This window comes from Periplaneta americana, chromosome 12 (genome assembly GCF_040183065.1).
Source record: "Periplaneta americana isolate PAMFEO1 chromosome 12, P.americana_PAMFEO1_priV1, whole genome shotgun sequence".
Classification (NCBI taxonomy): domain Eukaryota; kingdom Metazoa; phylum Arthropoda; class Insecta; order Blattodea; family Blattidae; genus Periplaneta; species Periplaneta americana.
Genome location: NC_091128.1, coordinates 144,785,447 through 144,806,243, shown reverse-complemented (window position 1 = coordinate 144,806,243; position 20,797 = coordinate 144,785,447).

Here is a 20,797-nt window from a genome sequence, read left to right as displayed (position 1 = left end):
CTCTGAACCTGTTTTTACGAGCACCCAGTGCTCGATGTCAAAGGAAACTAGCCCCATACTATCCACTCTAAATATATACAAGTTTTTCTGTGCTTACAAAAGCTTGAAATTTTGAATTATATTATTGAAAGCTTAAGATTCTGTAATTGAAGCCGAAGAATATCAATAATTGAAGCATCATTATAGTACCAACCTCCTTCCGTTGATAGCATTTGATTTTATTTTTTTTATTATATTTTCGTGTATGTCTCGTGACCAGAATATTGTACGAAATAGAAACATAAAAATTGGAGATTTATTTATATTTCGAAGAGGTGGAAAAATTAAAATATCTTGGAGCAACAGTAACAAATATAAATTACATTCGGGAGAAAATTAAACGCAGAATAAATATAGGAAATGCCTGTTATTATTCGGTTGAGAAGCTTTTGTCATCTAGTCTGCTGTCAAAAAATCTGAAAGTTAGAATTTAAAAAACAGTTATGTTACCGGTTATTCTGTATGGTCGTGAAACTTGGACTCTCACTTTGAAAGAGGAATAGAGATAAGGGTATTTGAGAATAAGGTGCTTAGGAAAATATCTGGGGCTAAGAGGGATGAAGTTACAGGAGAATGGAGAAAGTTGCACAACGAAGAACTGCATGCATCTTCACCTGATATAATTAGGAACATTAAATCCAGACATTTTAGATGCGCAGGGCATGTAGCACGTATGGGCGAATCCAGAAATGCATATAGAGTGCTAGTTGGGAGACCGGAGGGAAAAAGACCTTTGGGGAGGCAGAGACGTAGATGGGAGGATAATATTAAAATAGATTTGAGGGAGATGGGATATGATGATAGAGAATGGATTAATTTTGCACAGGATAGGGATCGATGGTGGGCTTATGTGAGGACAGCAATGAACCTCCGGGTTCTTTAAAAGCCATTTGTAAGTAAGTAAGTATTTTCGTGTTCTAATATAGGTGTTAACTATAGGTCATTCATTATCTCGTGAAACTAAATGCTTGCGTACGCAGTAGCATATAGTAAGAACCTTGTGATGGGGGGGGGGGAGTTAGTGGGCTCGCTTGCTACAGGTAGAAGCGTAGAGAGGGACGGAAGTTTCTTAGTCCACTTTCTTTTTCCCCTGACGCGCAGGTAGATTTCACGAGACACCGAATGGCCTATACAAATATTTTCTTACGATTCAATCTTAAATGTGATGAAATGTCATTAAGAATGAGTATAAACGTAACTGTTGATGATATATCATAGAAGGAACCAGAGGTTGACATCCGGGAGTTGATTAGACCCTTAAGAAAGCAGCTGTGAGTCAGATTTAGGGTTACCAAATACTCTTAAGTGGAAAATAAAACAAATTGGTCCAAAAAGCTGGACAAAACTGGACCTTAAATATTTTTTGTAGATGTCCTATTCCTTAGGAAGCTTTTAGATTCAAAAGTCAAATTTAAGGTGCAATATTGATATTACCAGTTAATTTGCGTAGGGAATGTCAAATAATTATCTGTGCAATTAAAGAAAATAATTAAAATAGAGTTAAAACAAAAAATATCATTACAATAAAGTACCTTTTAGTGCCAGTATACATTAAAAATATCAACTCTTTTTTTTTTTACAAAATTTTACATGTAGGCTTAATTACAAAAACTACTTCGCTCACCATATACAGGGACATCATTTTATTTTTTACTTCAATTTTTATTGTACCTGAGTTTTTGAATGTACTTCACTCCCACCCCTTCTACTAATGAAGTTGAACCGTCCTCCACAAGGAAACCAAGGCCGCATATACAGTCATAGTAGCCTTACGGTGACAGTAACAGTACGTTCCAAAAATATGTTCGAGTTTTCCAGTGACGAAAGAGCTTTCAATATTGTATAATTTTCGCACAGGTACTATCGTTCATTTGCCTACGTCGTATCCCGGTTTCCCCCACCAGCTTTTATTTGCCAGCTAGTGGCTGGGCTGTCTTAGCTCTTTTCTGAGAACATTAATTTCTGTTAGGAATTGGACGTCTACGTAATATTATACAACCGTTTAAAATAACTTAAATAAATGGGCCTTGTTAAGTAATTAACTGTCACGTGATTTCCTCCCTTTCTACGACCCTACGACATAACCACTTGGACTGACAGTAGATAGTATGTCTGAGTAATTTTATCTTTTCGGATCGGGTAGAAGTGAAGATTGAATTTACAATACGTAAGATACACTTTTATAGAGTAGGTACAGAATTATTTCAACATGAATTATTTACTAGTACGAAGAACGAAACTGGTAATTGGGATTAGGTACAATAGTCTATAGTGCGATAATATGCATATTAGAACTGAAGCCTGTATCGGAATGAACGGCCACCATTTAAAAAAATGTGTTTAAATATCCATATTATGATTATTTTTAAATTTAACTTCATTTTCTATATTGTACACTAATGTGCTGTAGACAGTATAATATACTCTACATAATCAATACGTCCACATGGATAGCTCAGTTCGTGAGTAAAAACACTCATTGTTAATACTGTACTGTATTTTGATTAAACAAAAACCTAATGAAAATTATCAAACTCAAAAGCGCGATATTTCCCAGTTTACGTAAATGGATGAACTACTTTTCTTCCCTCCTATTTGATTTGTTTGGAAGGGGGGTAGCAAAAGGCGTTGATCCAGAGGTATAGGCAAGTTAATATTAAAAATGTTAGTAAAAATAAAATGATGTCCCTGTATTTGCTGACAGATGACTGAAACAATGGCCTTCATTGCACTCGGAAGAATAAAACCGCATGTTTTTTTTTTACAGTTTTACTGATGCTGATTTTCAGGTGGAAAAAAAAAAACTGACATTGGCTCAACCTCGTGTTACTGATGGTGACGCGGAACATGCTATTGTTTATGCACGCTGACCGACCGATTTTACGAACAATGCGAAGTACCTTCTGGATGGATGCGGCTTTCTTCGGTCAGCTATCGTTGTACCTCTGTTGCTGTGCGTTCCCCGCACTTCTTGTGTTCAGTGTTTTTGCTTAGGATGCAGTGTACTATTCAAACTATAGCAGTGATAGCATTCCACACAAAAGCAAATTGTCTTGTGCGTCATGCAATGTAAACAGGGTAGGCCTACTAGAAAAAGGGTTCTAACAGTAAAATGAAGAATTTGTGGATGTATATTCATATAATATACAGGAACATCATTTTATTTTTATTCAATTTCTATTGTACCTGAGATTTTGAATGTACTTCACTCCCACCCCTTCTACTAATGAAGTTCCAACTGCCCTCCACACAGAACCAAGGCCGCTTATAGTAAACAATACAGAGTTAGTGAGTATAGTACGTTCCAGAAATATGTTCGCGTTTTCCAGTGACGAAAGAGTTTTTAATATTGAATCATATTTTCGCACAGGTACTGTCGACCGTTTCTTTGCCTATGTCGCATCCCGATTTCCCCCACCCGCTTCTGCTCGCCTCTCTGTAAAGGCTAGTGGGTGAGCTGTCTTAGCTCTTTTCTGTAAACATTAATTTCTGTTAGGAATTGGACGTTTACGTAATATTATACAACTGTTTAAAATAACTTAAATAAAAGGGCCTCGTTAAGTAATTAACTGGCACATGATTTCTACGATCCAGCGACATAACCACTAGGACGGACAGTGGATCGCATGTCTGAGTAATTTTATCTGGGCGGAACGGGCAGAAGTGAAGATTGAATTTACAGTACGTAAGGTACTCTTTTATATAGTAGGTACAGAATTATTTCAACATGAGTTACTGGTACGTAGGACGAAACTGGTAATTGGAACTAGATGCAATAGCTATAGTGCGATAATATGCACAAAAGATCTGAAGCCTGTATCGAATTGAATGACCACCATTTTCAAAAACGTGTTTAAATATCCATATTTTGATTATTTTTTAATTTAACTTCATTCTCTACAGCCTATTGTATGTTAATCTGCTGTAGACAGTGTAACATACACTGCATAATGAATAGGCCTACGTTCGCATGGATAACTCAGTTCGTGAGTAAAAACACTTAATACTGTACTGTATCTTGATTAAACAAAAACCTAATGAAAATTATCAAACTTAAAATTGCGATATTTCCTAGTTATCGTAAATGGTTGAACTACTTACTAAAGGCTTTACGACTTACTTAAGGCTTTACCAATAACCAAAAATGTATTAAAAATAGACTTAAGGACTTTACTATTAGACGGTAGTAACTATTTAAAGGGTGTAATTGATATCTTGTTATTTGAAGTGTTCTATCAGTGAAGAAGTGTGTTGTGTCAGTGAAGTGTGTAGTGTCAGTGAAGTCTATTGTGTAAGTGAAGTGTGTTGATGTCAGTGAAATGGCTGTGCAAAGTATTTAAACAGTGAAATGGTTAGAAGTGTTAGTGAAATCAGGTAGAATCAGTACAGTGAGTGAGTTGACAGCGAAATAAGTGTAGTGCCGAAAGGTACTTGTGTAGGTATGAACCTGTCATACTCGTGGATCTTAGTTCGAACTTAGGGTTAAGATACAAATTAAATTTACTTTAAATGTTATTTTAAGTGACCATGCTTCATTTAATTTAGGATGCTTCTTGTTTTTATTATTATTATTATTATTATTATTATTATTATTATTATTATTATTATTTTATTATTATTACTAGTTATTGTTTTTTATTAGTTGTGCTTATTATTAATTGTCATTATTGAGTATAATTAGTTACCACTGCCACAGGGTATATACCCATTTCCAGTGTGAATAAATACATACATACATACATACATACATACATACATACATACATACATACATACATACATACATACATACATACATACATACATACATACATACATACATACTTTTCTTCACTCCTATACCTAGTAAAGTGATTTGTTTGTATTTTACGCCAGTCTTGGAAGGGTGTAGGAAACGGTGTTTCCAGTTCTCAACCGTTAATCCAAAGATACAGCCAGGTTAACCAGCGAATAGGGAATATAAAGAATGGACACTTCGCGTCGGTACCTTTAATGTAGCCGGACTGATTTCAATGACCTTCAAGCCAGCTAAAGCGTGAGATTGTGCTTTCTCCCTACAGTTGGCGCTGACATCACACCAGCTAGCAGTCGACACAGCGGAAATATAACACATATAATTAATATATCTAGGCACATTATGTAGTCAAATAAAAATAAATTGGTCCATAAAATAATAAATCCGTCATTAACTGTAATGTCTAGACTCTAGAGTTCCTTTATAATGAGAGTTGAGACGTTGAACCCAACAATAATTAAAATATGTAATGATTTGATAGCGCTGAAAATGGAAAAACAAAACTCTTACAAGAAGTAAAACCATATACCTATATTATACATAGTATTATATACAAATATTAAACGAATTCGATACTTAATTTTATAATCTATTATATTATTTTATAATATAATTTATGATATCTGAAATATAAAATATTATTATTACAACTAGTTCGTCACGGAGAAATAAGGAAAAGCTGTTAACTTGAATTTATTTGAAGCAAAGCGTTACTGGATTATGCAATAAGGTAGGCGATGTTTGGATCCTGTGTATCAACTCTATTCTCAATTATTATCTTAGCGTGTGCTCGATTACACTAACCTCTAGCGCTTGAAAGTGGAACTATACGCTGGCGCACAGAGAAACAAAACACAGGGAAATTCGCTCAGTGTCCATTCTTTATAATCCCTATTCGCTGGGTTAACATTAAAAATGTTAGTAAAAATAAAATTATGTCCCTGGATTTGTATTATCTAAGTATGAGGAATGTACCCTGAAAATTTTTACGTAGGTATCTTTTAGTATAACAATCCCTCACATCGTCAGAAAATCAATTATAACCTATCTGTTTCTGACCATAAATGACTCTATTTAATAGTATGACGCGCTCTGGTAGATATATTGCCTTTTTGGGAATACAGCATAACGCCACTTGTCCTCCCTGAGCTTTCGTTGTCAGTTGAGTCGTCTAGGGAAAGCAATCTTATCCGATCAGCAAATTGTAAGGGCTCGGAGGCCAGAGTCTGACAACACGAAGTGTTTTGCGGTTCTCACAGGGAATGTTTTCATCCGTGTGCCACTCTGCTCGCTTATCAGGGGCGGGGCAGCCGGTAACGATTAAATTAAACATGACGCTAATCTAGTGAGCGAGGTATTTGCGGAGGGATGGCGGCTGACAGGGAGGCTCTGAGTGATGCAGACACCGGCACTCTTCCTCTTCTGCACATTTCCAAGTTCGATCGCCAAACTTTTCACTGTTACTAGCTGCCACGTAGTTGTGTGCTAATGACTGACGCTATTTACATTCTTCTTTTTATGCTGCGCATTGCGTCCTGTATTTATTTATTAACCAGTTGAAAAGTATAAAATGGACAGTTATATATTCACCATGATTTCTAACTGAAAAATTTTCATCACTGTTGACATTAAACTTTTTATTGAAAATAGCTAGTGGCGTGTACTGTACAGCTTCATCAAATACCGATATTTTACAGCAGCCACGGCCAACTGACGAAATTAAGTGTAAAAGAGAAATTCAGAGTATGTTTAATAGACGAAGGACTCTAAGAAATAGTTCTTGTTGCACATATTGTTGAAGAAGCCACAACCATCAAGAAGATAGGACTACTTCACATTCTTTCATCAATCACGACAATTTCTGCTGCGTCACTGCAATTCTTGTAATGAGGTTAATGATGGTTATTTCCAACACTTATTTTAAAATGCATAATAATTAATTCAAAATGAGTTACCACTTTTTTGTTTTCTGATTGACATACATAACAATAGACACTCTTAATCGCTCAATAATTATCTTAGGAGACTAACTACTAGTTGATCTTCGCCAGTTCAATGACTTGTAGTGCTTCAAAGATAAAGAAGAAGAAGAAGAAGAAGAAGAAGAAGAAGAAAATGTTTACTATTATTATCGTTATTATTATTATTATTATTATTATTATTATTATTATTACGAGCATTATTTCTGAAATTATACATCTTGATTATACAACTTTTAACACTATATCGCTTTGGAAAACGTATTATGTGTCTTTCACGCCAAGGCGCCAAGTCCAGCAACAACCATGATGATAATAATAGTTTTATTTTCCCTGGCAGAGTTAAGGCCATCAGGCCTTCTCTTCCACTCAACCAGGATCAAATCACATACAGAAAAATACATACCGATATAAAAATATTAACTTAAAAATAATAATAAACATAATAAAGTAAAAAAAAGAGAGATTGAATACGTATACACAATCAGTATTAACTTTAAAATAACAATAATAATAATAATAATAATAATAATAATAATACTAATAATAATAATAATAAATATATATATATAATAAAAAGAGACTGAATACATAATCGCAAACAGGAAAATACATTCTAGTATACAAGTATTAACTTAAAAAAAGGATTAATACATTTATATATATATATATATATATATATATATATATATAATTTGAACTGGTAATGGAAATTACGGGAAAACGGCTGGTCGGATTTTAATAAATGACCCCTAATTTTGAAGCTTGGAACTCAAATTTTTTCGGAAAAATTGTAGTTTTCAGTGAAATGTCAATTTTTAAACATAATTTTCCAATTTTCTAAAATCAATCTATCATCAGTTTTGAGAACTAGCTAATAGCATTCACGGCCGACTTGATATAACCTTCGCTTTTTTTTTGTAAAGAAGAAGCGAAGCGAGCATCAAGTCGGCCGTGTTGCATTACAGAATAAAACAAAACACATACTACAGTAAACAATATTACACGAAGACCATGATCTGCAAGAATGCCGACATATTTAGAACTCAAATTAAATTGGTTATTAAAAACTTAACTTACTAAAAATAATTTACAGGTTCGATTCTGTGGTGTGTAATTTTCTGGGTACAGCTGTGTATTGGATATTAAAAACTACAAAACTTGAGGTGGTTTGATGACATTATTATCATTAGAAATGAAATATCATTGTAGTTAATGCCATGATGTGACTATTTTTCATTAATTATACATATTAATGTTATATTGATGATATGAAAGTGAAACGTTTTGGGGTTATATAAGTAGATGTAGAGAATAACTTAAATTATATTTTGATTTCTATATTTTACTGAGTGGCGGCTATATAGTATATACAGTATATGTTACTGAAAGCTATAAAAATTACGTGAGATAATGATATTGTTAAAAATGAAATATTTTTATAATTATTAATCAAGCGGGGTTGGGTCTTTTTCATATATTTAATGGCGGTGTGGTGTAGATATTTATATGCGTGGTTCTCTTCAGTATTGGCTCGAGAGAGAGAGTATCTTTCATTGTTATGGAAGCAAATAACTTTCCGAATGTCTGGTATTCTTCATTGAAAATAAATCTGAAAAATGTTTATTTGAACGTCTAATGAACTTAGTTTGCAGCATTTGCTGCACAAGCCACTAGTATGTATATAATCTCAAACTAAAGGAATAGTACAATTAGTATAATCAGCATAGCACGTGTACATTAAGACAATGACAATGACAATTACCTAGATATTAGTGTTAATGGAAAAATAAAAAATGACTGTGTAAATTAATAATAATAATAATAATAATAATAATAATAATAAGAATAATACAAATAAAAATAATAATAATAATAATAATATTAATAATTATAATATTAATAATTATAATAGTAAATAAAATTTTATACCTAAAAACCTAATTCTGTGCATTTAAAATATTTCTAAACAACAGCAGGCCAAAACATGTTAACAAGGTAACATAAAATTTAACACGTGAAAGACACATAATACGCTTTCCAAAACATTATTTCTGATTTTATTTTTACGTCTCCTGGTGCTTCTCCGCTCCCACTTGCCACCTTATCTATCTTGATGATCCTTGATGGCTAAGTTCCTTGTTTACATTATCTCACCACTTGCGCTGCGGATGACCTCCCTTTCTTTGTAACACCTGATTCGTTTTCAGATGTACAAACCAAACGAGTTTCGAACTCTTTCCCGTATGGTATCATTTCTCATTCTATTCTGCCTGGATCTTCCTGAGCTCCTTTTCAAAACGAATCCATTTCAGTAGTTAACAACTTCTTCCTATTTCTCTTAATAATGTAGCATGCTTCCGAACCATACAGAACGACTCTCTGAACAAGAGCACTATGCATTCTCTTTTTAGCTCTCCTTCTTACCTTCTTGTTCCATAAAACTAATGCACTGCTCTTTTCACTGCCCATCCTTTAGTAATTCTCACCATAAACTCATCCTTACTCCTCCTTTGTTTTAAAAAATAACTGAACGATTTAACTGCTTAAAACAGAAGTAATTTTTTCGAAATTGTTTCGTTAAAGAATTGACTTCTAGCCCATAGTACTTTACAACAGTAGCGATTCCTCTATGGGTGATATGAGGATGATCCTACAGTTTATTTTCGTGCCTCTGAGGATAAAAAACATTTTAATTACAGATTCTGACTTTTAATGCGTCCCTACATAATAATTTTCTTCAAACTTACACTTTCTGTCGTGAGCTGTCGCCTCTGCACAGCTCAGAAATAATTTCTAAGGAACCATCCAAATATCTTACAGCGAACGGTTTTTTCTAGCAGTGAAGGGTATGGCTTAACTTTAACCGCGTTTGAGGATGTGACCGTATATCCTAATACTACGACCTTTCTTTCTGGGTGGTGGAGATCTTGTTAGAGACTACAACACGAATTTTCAAGTACTTTTGCAGTCTCCTTAAATGAGTCATTCCACGTCAAATAGCACAAAATTATACACATTTTGACCTTCATATTTCTGATTGCGTTTATATTTCTTTTTACCAACTCTGTGGGTCTAATAAACCAACAAGTGTACTTTTATTTCCTCCTAAGTCCACATATTTTTAAAATATTGCATGTTAAAATTCGTTAAAAATGTCGCACAATCCAACATTTAAAGCGTCATATTTCCTAGGATATTTATGTTAAAATTTTTTTGAAACATACATTTAAAAGCTTAAAGTACTGTCTTTTGTTAAATATTTACTAACTAATTTTAATATAATTATTACAAATATTTTTTTATGATTCAATTTTTAAAAGTTAGATATCAATATGAAATAGCCGTATTAAAAATCTAAAAAAATGCCTACTAGGTGCACTGAAGTATTCTTAATAATTCCAGAAAAAATCACAATGGGATCTCCAATAGTTTAATGGAAATTTAATTACTTACGACGCAATGAGTAGCAGTCGGTGCAGCAGCAGTGGACGGGAAGCATAGAAGCGCGGTGGGAGGTTTATCGGCGCTGGATGATCGACTGAACGTTGCAATATTACACACAGTAGGGATCAAGTCACTCGAGAAAACACTGCTAATTTAATTATTGTGATATCCTCAAATATTTGTACATTATGCTTTTTAAACGTTTGTTTTCATCCACACTACACTTTAAATGTTCATTCGCCTACCTTCTTTCTTGAAAGAAAATTGATTTACTAGGCCTAAATTTTCAGTTTTTGACAACGGAATGAAAGAATGTAATTTTAATGTACCAGTTATTGGTTTTAGATTGTGGTACCTGGCCTGTAAATTTTCAGTGTGGTTTTTGTGCTTATTCAATGGACAAAATATAAATGACACTTTAGAAATGTTTTTTGTGACCAATCAAACAGTTTTTTTTTTTTTGTTGATATTGTTTTATAGGATCTTGTATAGGCTGCTCTCGTTGCAAGTCTTTTAACAGTTCCTCCAATGCCACCACATGGACTTTTACCATGCGACGTTGCAGAGAAGTGTCATTCAGCACTAATTCCATAATCGTCTTCATGTAAGCAATTATTTTTAAAATTCTTTTTGTTTTTGTATTGTTAACTTGATCCATCGGAAAAGTAAATGATTTAATTCTTGCTTTAAGAAGTTGATTGCTTCGGATTGAAAACAATGAAAGGAATCGGTGTCACGTTTCATGCTTTCTGAGATGACGACAATATTTTTGTGACGAATTTTTCTATCTTCTTTGAAATATACTACGAAAGGATGTATTGTGTCTTGGCATTTTTTCCAATGCACACCTTGTACTCAATCTTGTACTACAAATGAATAATTTTCAAAAAGTCTGCAATAGGCCTAACTATGTAATTTTCAGGTTGTATATTTTCTTTGCATTCCGTCAAAAATAAAATATGGCGACTTTTGAAGGGATGACGATGCATCTTCTACATGAAAAACTTTACTTGCTTGGAAGCCTTTTATTTTTTTAAACTTTTCACGGGAGTATCGTTTCCGTTGTAGCTTTCTTTTCTTGATAGGGGATTCTATTGACATCAAACTCTTGTTTAATTCCTCAATATTGGTGATTTCTAGCGATGTATCCATAGATTTGCTAGAATAAGAACTGGGATAATCACTCTCTCTGCCCGCACTTTTATTTCATTCATGTTTTCTAATATCACAAGAACTACCGGCTTCACATATAATTTCATCTGACCTATCTGGAAGTTGATAGATTTTTACGGAACGAATCACATATTCGCACATTCAAAGACTCCTTTAAATTGAGCTTTATCAATAAATCGCGACTTATGCGTCTTAGTGTTTTCTTTTTAAAAGCGTGATTAGAAAGGTCAAATGGATTTAAACACTTGTTATATATTACGCGTTCTTTACCGTCACTGATGTATAGAATTCACGTCACTCCGTGAAATTCAAACCCTGACTGATTATTTTTCTCTTCTATTTTTGTCTCCTGCCATCTGTTTACTGCCATAAAGTTTACTGCCTTACCCAGCCTTGCTCTCTTTAAACACTTCGCTATATTACAGTATAAACATACAGTATTGTGAAGAGCTCCCCTTCATAGCTGTTCTGACAATAATAAGATAAATTTCGATATTTACTGTTCCTTGAGGTATTGATCATTTGATGAATGAATGCATTTCTTTCGTAGTGTTGCGAGATCAGATATTACATGCAACGGGGGATTTCGTAAAAATTGCCGCCGACAGCCTTCTAGTATATCTATGGCTGCAAGTAGTACATTAGCTGGGAATCGCGAGCGCGTGCATGCCTCCGGAAAATAAATTCTTACAAATGTATGTGTGGAGATCCCACATTTCTAAATGCAGTAGTTTACAGATAATACATCAGGCAACAAGTCTATAATTTTTTCAGATTTTTAACTTGGCTATTTAATATAGTAATTATGCTTTGAAAAAGAAATGATTAAAAAAATACGCCAAATTTTAAATTTATTAGTGATAGACCTAAAGTAATAAAAAGTGTTGTATTTAGTCTTTAAAATGCGCCAAACCGCAAATCTCAATTATTTGTAGACACAGAGTTCCAAGTGAGTTTATGTAACAGTGCGCGCATAATTTGCGTAATTTCAGATAGTCATAACTACACAAATAATTAATAATTGTGAAAATAAAACAATACGGGTCTCTTTATTTGATGTCTGGAATTCATGAAAAAAATTCGACCATTTCCGAGAAGGTAATGTTTTATGGCAGTGCGTTTTGACGTGGAATGACTCAAATGCAGTTCATTGGTCATTTTAAAAGAACAGAATAAACGAAATAATAAATAATTTAAAATGATATAATATAAAACATAAAATGAACAAGAACCGAAATTACATACAAATAAATAAAATAAGCGATGATAAAATAAAATAATTAATAGAACTTTCAGATGACAGGACTGCCGAAAGAATATCTGAAGTTGTATTTGATCATTTAGAAGAATTTAACTGTAGCAAGAAATTAATTGCGAATGCTCTATTATTATTATTATTATTATTATTATTATTATTATTATTATTATTATTATTATTATTATTAGTTGTAGTATAGTCAGTTGATTACGGGATGACGATTAATGAATCCAAAACTTACGTAATTTCATTTTCAAGGAAAACTTCTACACTAAAATATAACTATCATCTAAAAATGTATTAATTAACAGAAAAGATTGTATTAGAGACCTCGGTGTATTAATTGACAATAAATTATATTTTACAAGCACATTGATTATATTTATAACCATGCAATAAGAATTTTAGGAATAATTCGGTCAATTACTTATTCTTTTACAACACCTGACTCTCTTTTAATACTATACTATACATTAGTGAGATCGAAACTCGAATATGCATCTGTTTGGAACTCTATTACTAGTTCTGATTCGGCAAAACTGGAAAATATTCAAAGGAAATTTATTTCATTATGTTCGTACAGATTCCTGCCCAATAACTTTGGGTATAACTATGATAAAAAATGCGAGTACTTTAAATGTCGAAGCCTGTATGCCAGACGTCATGATCTCGATTACTTGTCTTATTCTTATGTAAGGTCCTTAAAGGTATTAATTGTCAATCTTTCTTAAACAGTGTCAGCCTTCGTATTCCTATGAAAGACATGAGAGATCACAAACTCTTCTACATTAGAAATTCTAAATCTTCCTCGCTGGTCTCCAGATGTATTAAACATGCTGACTTACATGTAGGCGATTTCGATCCATTCAATGTATAGAAGTATTAGAATATGGCAATGTCTTTGCTAATATTATTTGTATAATCCTTATACACAAATTGGTAGTAAGAATCAACTCCTTTCCCTAATATTTTACAGTATTAATTCTTGTAAATTAATTATTGTGATCTATGTTCTTTATTTTGTTGTTAACTCGAGTATTTAATTTGTACCCTGGTTGTTCATTTTAATGTTTTAATATATTAATTGCATCACTGTGCTGGACTTTTATTGGAAAATGGCTGTTGTCCAGCACATAAATATCAATAAATAAAATAAATAAATAAATTATTATTATTATTATTATTATTATTATTATTATTATTATTATTGTTAGTTTCTGTCTTGGTCATTAGTCATCAATCTCATATCGTACATACAAAAAATATCACGAGTCGCCACTGTAGTACAATACCGTTTGAAACTTTAAGGTCGTTTTCCCCAGAACCGAGAAAGTGCACATTCATGGTTTCGGCATAAGGGAGACGATATGAACATACCTGTATGTTTCCGATTGCCCGATTTCTGTGCTTTGAAGATAAATTCCATGGGATAGAGGTACATATTTTAAATTAGGTACTTCTTTTAAGTTTTTTTTTAAATAAAAGATATTATTATAATTTTTATTATTATTATTATTATTATTATTATTATTATTATTACTATTACTATTATTATTATTATTACTATTATTATTATTATTATTATTATTACTATTACTATTATTATTATTACTATTACTATTATTATTATTATTACTATTACTATTATTATTATTACTATTACTATTATTATTATTATTACTATTATTATTATTATTATTATTATTATTACTATTACTATTATTATTATTATTAATTCGTAAATCGTTTTGTTTACTATGTTATCCCAGAATAGTATTTTGGGAAGTGTAATTTTTCTGATTGAGTGGTTCTTTTCACGAGGTGTTGCACAGGTACCGGGGAGTGTTTGTAACCATCAACAAAGAGGAGAACGCTTTTGTGTTTCACAAGTGCTGCTAAACTGATCCAACAAGTGACACTCGGATAGGATGGACGTGGTTAGCCACGAGTACCTTCGCACAATAGCAGCAGCGTCAATACACCCACGCAAACTGGGAGATAAGCCTAAAGAGAAATGGATTCTGACGTTAATAATATGAATTTTCTCTCGTATACAGTCCTGCGTGGTCAGGTTCGATTCCTGCAGGGAAGTGAAGTTTATCCATTGCATCAGGTCAGTTCTCACCCCTTTTATTATTCCATAATAGGATACAAATTTCGGCATTAGAAATATACCTGATACGTATGAAATACATTTACTGTTTAACTTAATATCTACAACCTACATTTTATTATTGCATTACATATGTAGTAGATTTAGTATATTTGATAGGTCTATTGTACGGATAGTTTGGAAGAACAATTTTTGAACGAACGAGTCAGAGTATACCTAATATACACAACAATTGTTGAGCATGTATCAAAGACTCACTCAGATTAAATTCTGTCCCCTGAGCATCAGATTCGCGGAAAGTGATCTATTCTATACCACCTCCCCAAAGGTCTGAATAAATAAAAGACCTTATATTTTGAAATTCTTATATATCAGTAACAATGAGAATAATAATAATAATAATAATAATAATAATAATAATAATAATAATAATAATAATAATAATAATAACTTACAAAGCTGGCTACGGACTGAAAGGTCCGGGGTTCGATCCCAGGTGGTGACAGGATTTTTTCTCGTTGCCAAACTTTCAGAACGGCCCCAAGGTTCACTCAGCCTTCTATAAAATTGAGTACCGGGTCTTTCCCGGGGGTAAAAGGCGGTCAGAGCGTGGTGCCGACCACACCACCTCATTCTAGTGCCGAGGTCACTGAAAGCATGGGGCTCTACCTCCATGCCCCCCAAGTGCCTTCATGGCATGTTACGGGGATACCTTTACCTTTACCTTTTTTAATAATAACTTACAAATGGCTTTTAGGGAACCCGCAAGTTCATTGCCGCCCTCACATAAGCCCGCCATCGGTCCCTACCCTGTGCAAGATTCATCCAGTCTCTATCATCATATCCCACCTCCCTCAAATCCATTTTAATATTATCCTCCCATCTACGTCTCGGCCTCCCCAAAGGTCTTTTTCCCTCCGGCCTCCCAACTAACACTCTATATGCATTTCTGGATTCGCCCATACGTGCTACATGCCCTGCCCATCTCAAACTTCTGGATTTAATGTTCCTAATTATGTCAGGTGAAGAATACAATGCATGCAGTTCTGCGTTGTGTAACTTTCTCCATTTTCCTGTAACTTCATCCCTCTTAGCCCCAAATATTTTCCTGAGAATCTTAATCTCAAACACCCTTAATCTCTGTTCCCCTCTCAAAGTGAGAGTCCAAGTTTCACAACCGTACAGAATAACCTGTAATATAACTGTTTTATAAACTTTCTAACTTTCATATTTTTTGACAGCAGACTAGATGACAAAAGCTTCTCAACCGAATAATAACAGGCATTTCCCATGTTTATTCTGCGTTTAATTTCCACCCGAGCATCATTTATATTTGTTACTGTTGCTCCAAGATATTTGAATTTTTCTACCTCTTCGAAGGATAAATATTCCGAGGCTTATTGTATGGTATCGTAACAAGCTGTTTTTTACGGTGAAGGGCTGTTAACCCTTCGCCCAGCCTCCAAGCTGGAGGGCCACCCCTTATCGGCTGTCCACGACTGCTTATTCAATATATTCGTAGCTACCCTCCAAATAATAATAATAATAATAATAATAATAATAATAATAATAATAATAATAATAATAATAATAATAATAATAATAATGTTTCAATAATGTTGATACCTCACTTTTTCCTGCGCTTCAAACAGAGTTTTATTTAGCAATAATTGTGAATATATTCCATAAAATTCAGTGTTTCTGATAAGGGACATTAATCAGTTGAAAAATGGTCGGATAACAATGGTATGAAAATTAACGCCTCCAAAACTAAAATAATAATCTTTTCTAGAAAACTTCACTGAAATTTAATAATTAACTAAATAATGCTCTAATAAATAAAACTGATTGTGTAAAAGATCTGGGAATATTCATTGACAGTACACTGCATTTTCATAGTCACGTTGATTACATTTACAATCATGCAACCAGAACATGTTAAATAATACGGCCAACAAATTATTATTTTTCCATGCCTGATTCTCTTTTAATGCTCTACTATACATCTATGCGATCGAAATTCTAAAATGCTTCTGTAGTTTGGAATTCGATTACAAATATTGATTCCACCAAATTAGAAAATTTAGAAAGAAAATTTATATCTTTATATATATTATTTATATATATTATTTTAATGTACCGAAGTACATTTGATATTTCCATGCAGATATTCTGCGTCATCATACGATGAAAGAGTAATGGAACGGAGAAAAATTCCCTCCGGCGCCGGGATTTTAACCCGGGTTTTCAGCTCTACGTGCTGATGCTTTATCCACTAAGCCACACCGGATACAACCCCGGCGCCGGATAGAATCGTCTCAGATTAAGCTCCAACTCTTGGGTTCCCTCTAGTGGCCGCCCTCTGCACTACGTCACAGATGTCTGTGAACATAGGACCGAAGTCCACACATGTGCTGAGGTGCACTCGATGTGAGTGATTAGTTGAGACGATTCTATCCGACGCCGGGGTTGTATCCGGTGTGGCTTAGTGGATAAAGCATCAGCACGTAGAGCTGAAAACCCGGGTTCAAATCCCGGCGCCGGAGGGAATTTTTCTCCGTTCCATTACTCTTTCATCGTATGATGACGCAGAATATCTGCATGGAAATATCACATGTACTTCGGTATATTAAAATAATATATATGATATGCGTAAAATCACTTCGTGATTTAAGACGGCGCTTATTCCGTCGGATCTCGGCCAACTAGTCACTCACATCGAGTGCACCTCAGCACATGTGTGGACTTCGGTCCTATGTTCACAGACATCTGTGACGTAGTGCAGAGGGCGGCCACTAGAGGGAACCCAAGAGTTGGAGCTTAATTTGAGACGATTCTATCCGGCGCCGGGGTTGTATCCGATGTGGCTTAGTGGATAAAGCATCAGCACGTAGAGCTGAAAACCCGGGTTCAAATCCCGGCGCCGGAGGGAATTTTTCTCCGTTCCATTACTCTTTCATCGTACTCTTTCATCGTTATATCTTTATGTTCATTCAGATTTCTGCTCACCAATTCCGGGTATAATTATGAGAGAAAATTGCGAATACTTTAATTGTCGAAGCCTAGGCCTATATGCTAGATGCCATGAGCTAGATTATATTTTCTTTTGCAATGTCCTCAGAGGTGACTCCTTAAATACGATACGTCATATTAGTAGCTTACGTATTCCGTGTGAAAGATATGAGAGTTCACAAACTATTCTATAATAGAAATTCAAAATTTTTTACATCAGTCTCCAGATGCATTAAAATGCCAATATGCATGGCTGCGAATTCGATCCTTTCAATGTATAGACTTAGTTTACTTTTGACAATGAATTATCACACATGTATTCTCGTAAAAATTATACTTAATTTTCAGTGATCATTTCTGGTATTCTTATAGTATAATTACATTCTTATTTATTTATTTATTTATTTATTTAGTCTGGTGTAGTTAAGTCCATCAGGCCTTCTCTTCCACAACACCAGGAATACAAATACAATAATAGAAATAAACACAAAAAAATACACTTACAAAGTAAAGCTACACAAGAAATAAAGAGAGAGAGAGAAAACAAACTCTATAAACAAAGTAAAGGCTCACAAAAATATACACAGGTTGCAGTCACACAAACTTTAAATGAGTGATTATGTACCTATCATGATTAATTTATCCTAACTAAGTAATTAACTAACATAAACAAGAAACTTGCAATTTTAATCTAGGTTAAAAGAAAAAGTAAAAAAAAAAAACACAAATCAATACTTACAGCAATATCTAAGAAACATTAACTAAGACAAAATTTTCCAATTTAATTTTGAATTGTGATAAAGTCCGGCAGTCCCTGACGTCATTAGGTAACGAATTCCAGAGGCGAGGAATTTCTACAGTATAGGAAGATGAGTATAAAGACGTTCTATGATGAGGGATAGAAAGAAGTGCTTGATGTCGGTTTCTAAGAGTTGTAAGAAATTGAAAGCGCGATAACAGATAATTCGGAGTAGAAGTATGCATGATTCTAAACAGAAGAGACAGTGAATGTATTGTTCTTCGTTCGTTCAGACGCACCTATGAAAGTAACTGGAGGGAAGGTGTTATATGGTCAAATTTACGAGTATTGCAGATGAATTGTATGCACACATTATGAACATGTTGTAGTCTCTCAGCTAAGAGTGAACTTACATTAGTTAGCAAGGAATCGCAATAATCAAAATGGGGCATTACAAGCGTCTGAATAAGATTCTTTTTTTTTTTTTGACTAAGTGGTAGAAATTCTTTCATATGAAACAAGGAGTGAAGTTGAGAAAATATTTTTTTTGCAAATGTGTGTTACTTGAGTGTTCCAATTTAGATCGCTATCCATAAAAATGCCAAGATTTTTAACTGTTTCACTGTATTTAACAATAATCCCATTCAATATTATATGTGGTATAGTACTACTATCAAGAGTGCTTCGTAGACGATTATGTCCCATTACGATTGCTTGCGATTTCTCTGGATTTAACCTTAATCCAAATTTGTGTGCCCACAGTGAAATAGAATTCAAGCCTTCGTTTATTTTATTTACTGCGTCACTAGTCTCGTCAGAATGGAAATGCAAATAAATTTTCAAGTCGTCAGCATAGATTGGAGAAGAATTCTTCGCTTAAGATTTTTATATTTTTATTTTTATGTATCCATTAATAAAGATTACAATTTTAATTAATTCATTTTAAATTTATTATTATTACTATTATTATTATTATTATTATTGTAAATATTTTATTGTATTCAATTTTTTATTCTGTACTATTATTATATCACTTGTGCTAGGCTATTAATGGCTGTTGACCAGCACATTAAATAAATAAATAATAGTATATTATGCAACGAGCCTATAATGAAGGTAATTAAGAAGCGAATATGGATATTTATGAAACGAGCGCAAGCGAGTTTCATAATTTTCATACGAGCTTCTTAATTCCCATTATAGGCGAGTTTCATACGACTTTTTATGCTCGACCATATTTCTAACTTGATATTATTAATTTTATTGTATCTGACCTGGAGCAATGTCCCGTATGTTGTGAGATGTGCGCAGACGCGAAAGTATTGATTTTTTCCGAGGAACAGATGTTCACATTGACCTTGCTAGGCCATATAAGAACCTACAGAGATAACATTGAAATAAAATTAGACATTGAAAAACGAGATGACAAATTGAATTTATTTGAATATTATTTACAATTAACGCTAATTATTATAGTAACAGAACATAACCTTCTGCGACAGTATTGGATTTCCAGCCTCCGCGACTTTTCGCTAATTCTCTTTCGATTGCATATCCGAGAATAATCGATACTTGCGATTTTATAACGGTAGAAAGCTGACCTGTCATTGGCTGAACAGTTGTAACCTGAGTCGTTATTGGCTGAAAGACCTGACCTTTAATGAGTAGGTGTACTTTAATGACATGCATTAAAGGTCTGCTACCAGGTGTATAATTACTACACTTCGGCATGGTCGAGCATAAATTAATAAATAAATAAATAAATAAATAAATAAATAAATAAATAAATAAATAAATAAATAAATAAATAAATAAATAAGTTAGTAAATAAATAAGTAAAAGGAGTGGTGTGTTGATTTCAATCATAATTAGATAAGATTTAATATAATTATGCGTTGAGCCTTAATCTCGAGTTCAGAGCTTTTAATTAGTCATTATGTTAAAGAAAACCCAATTAAGGACTTGAAGCAGCTCAAGACAGACTTCTTCAAGCTTCGTGCGTTCTGTTGTTCTCTTTTGTCTTCACAAAGTAGAAAAGTAAAATTACGTAACGGTCCCAGAAAGACACTAAAGGCAATGCAACCGCAATCACGCGATATGAATTCTGCGCAGCTTAGCTGAGGTCCGCATTTTTCAAATTATCTTTTATTGCAGTTCGATTTTGTCACTTAGACTGGAATACGAAAGAAACGTTCAATCGATTACCAATCTTGAGAGAAAAGGAAACGTAATATGATTCCGA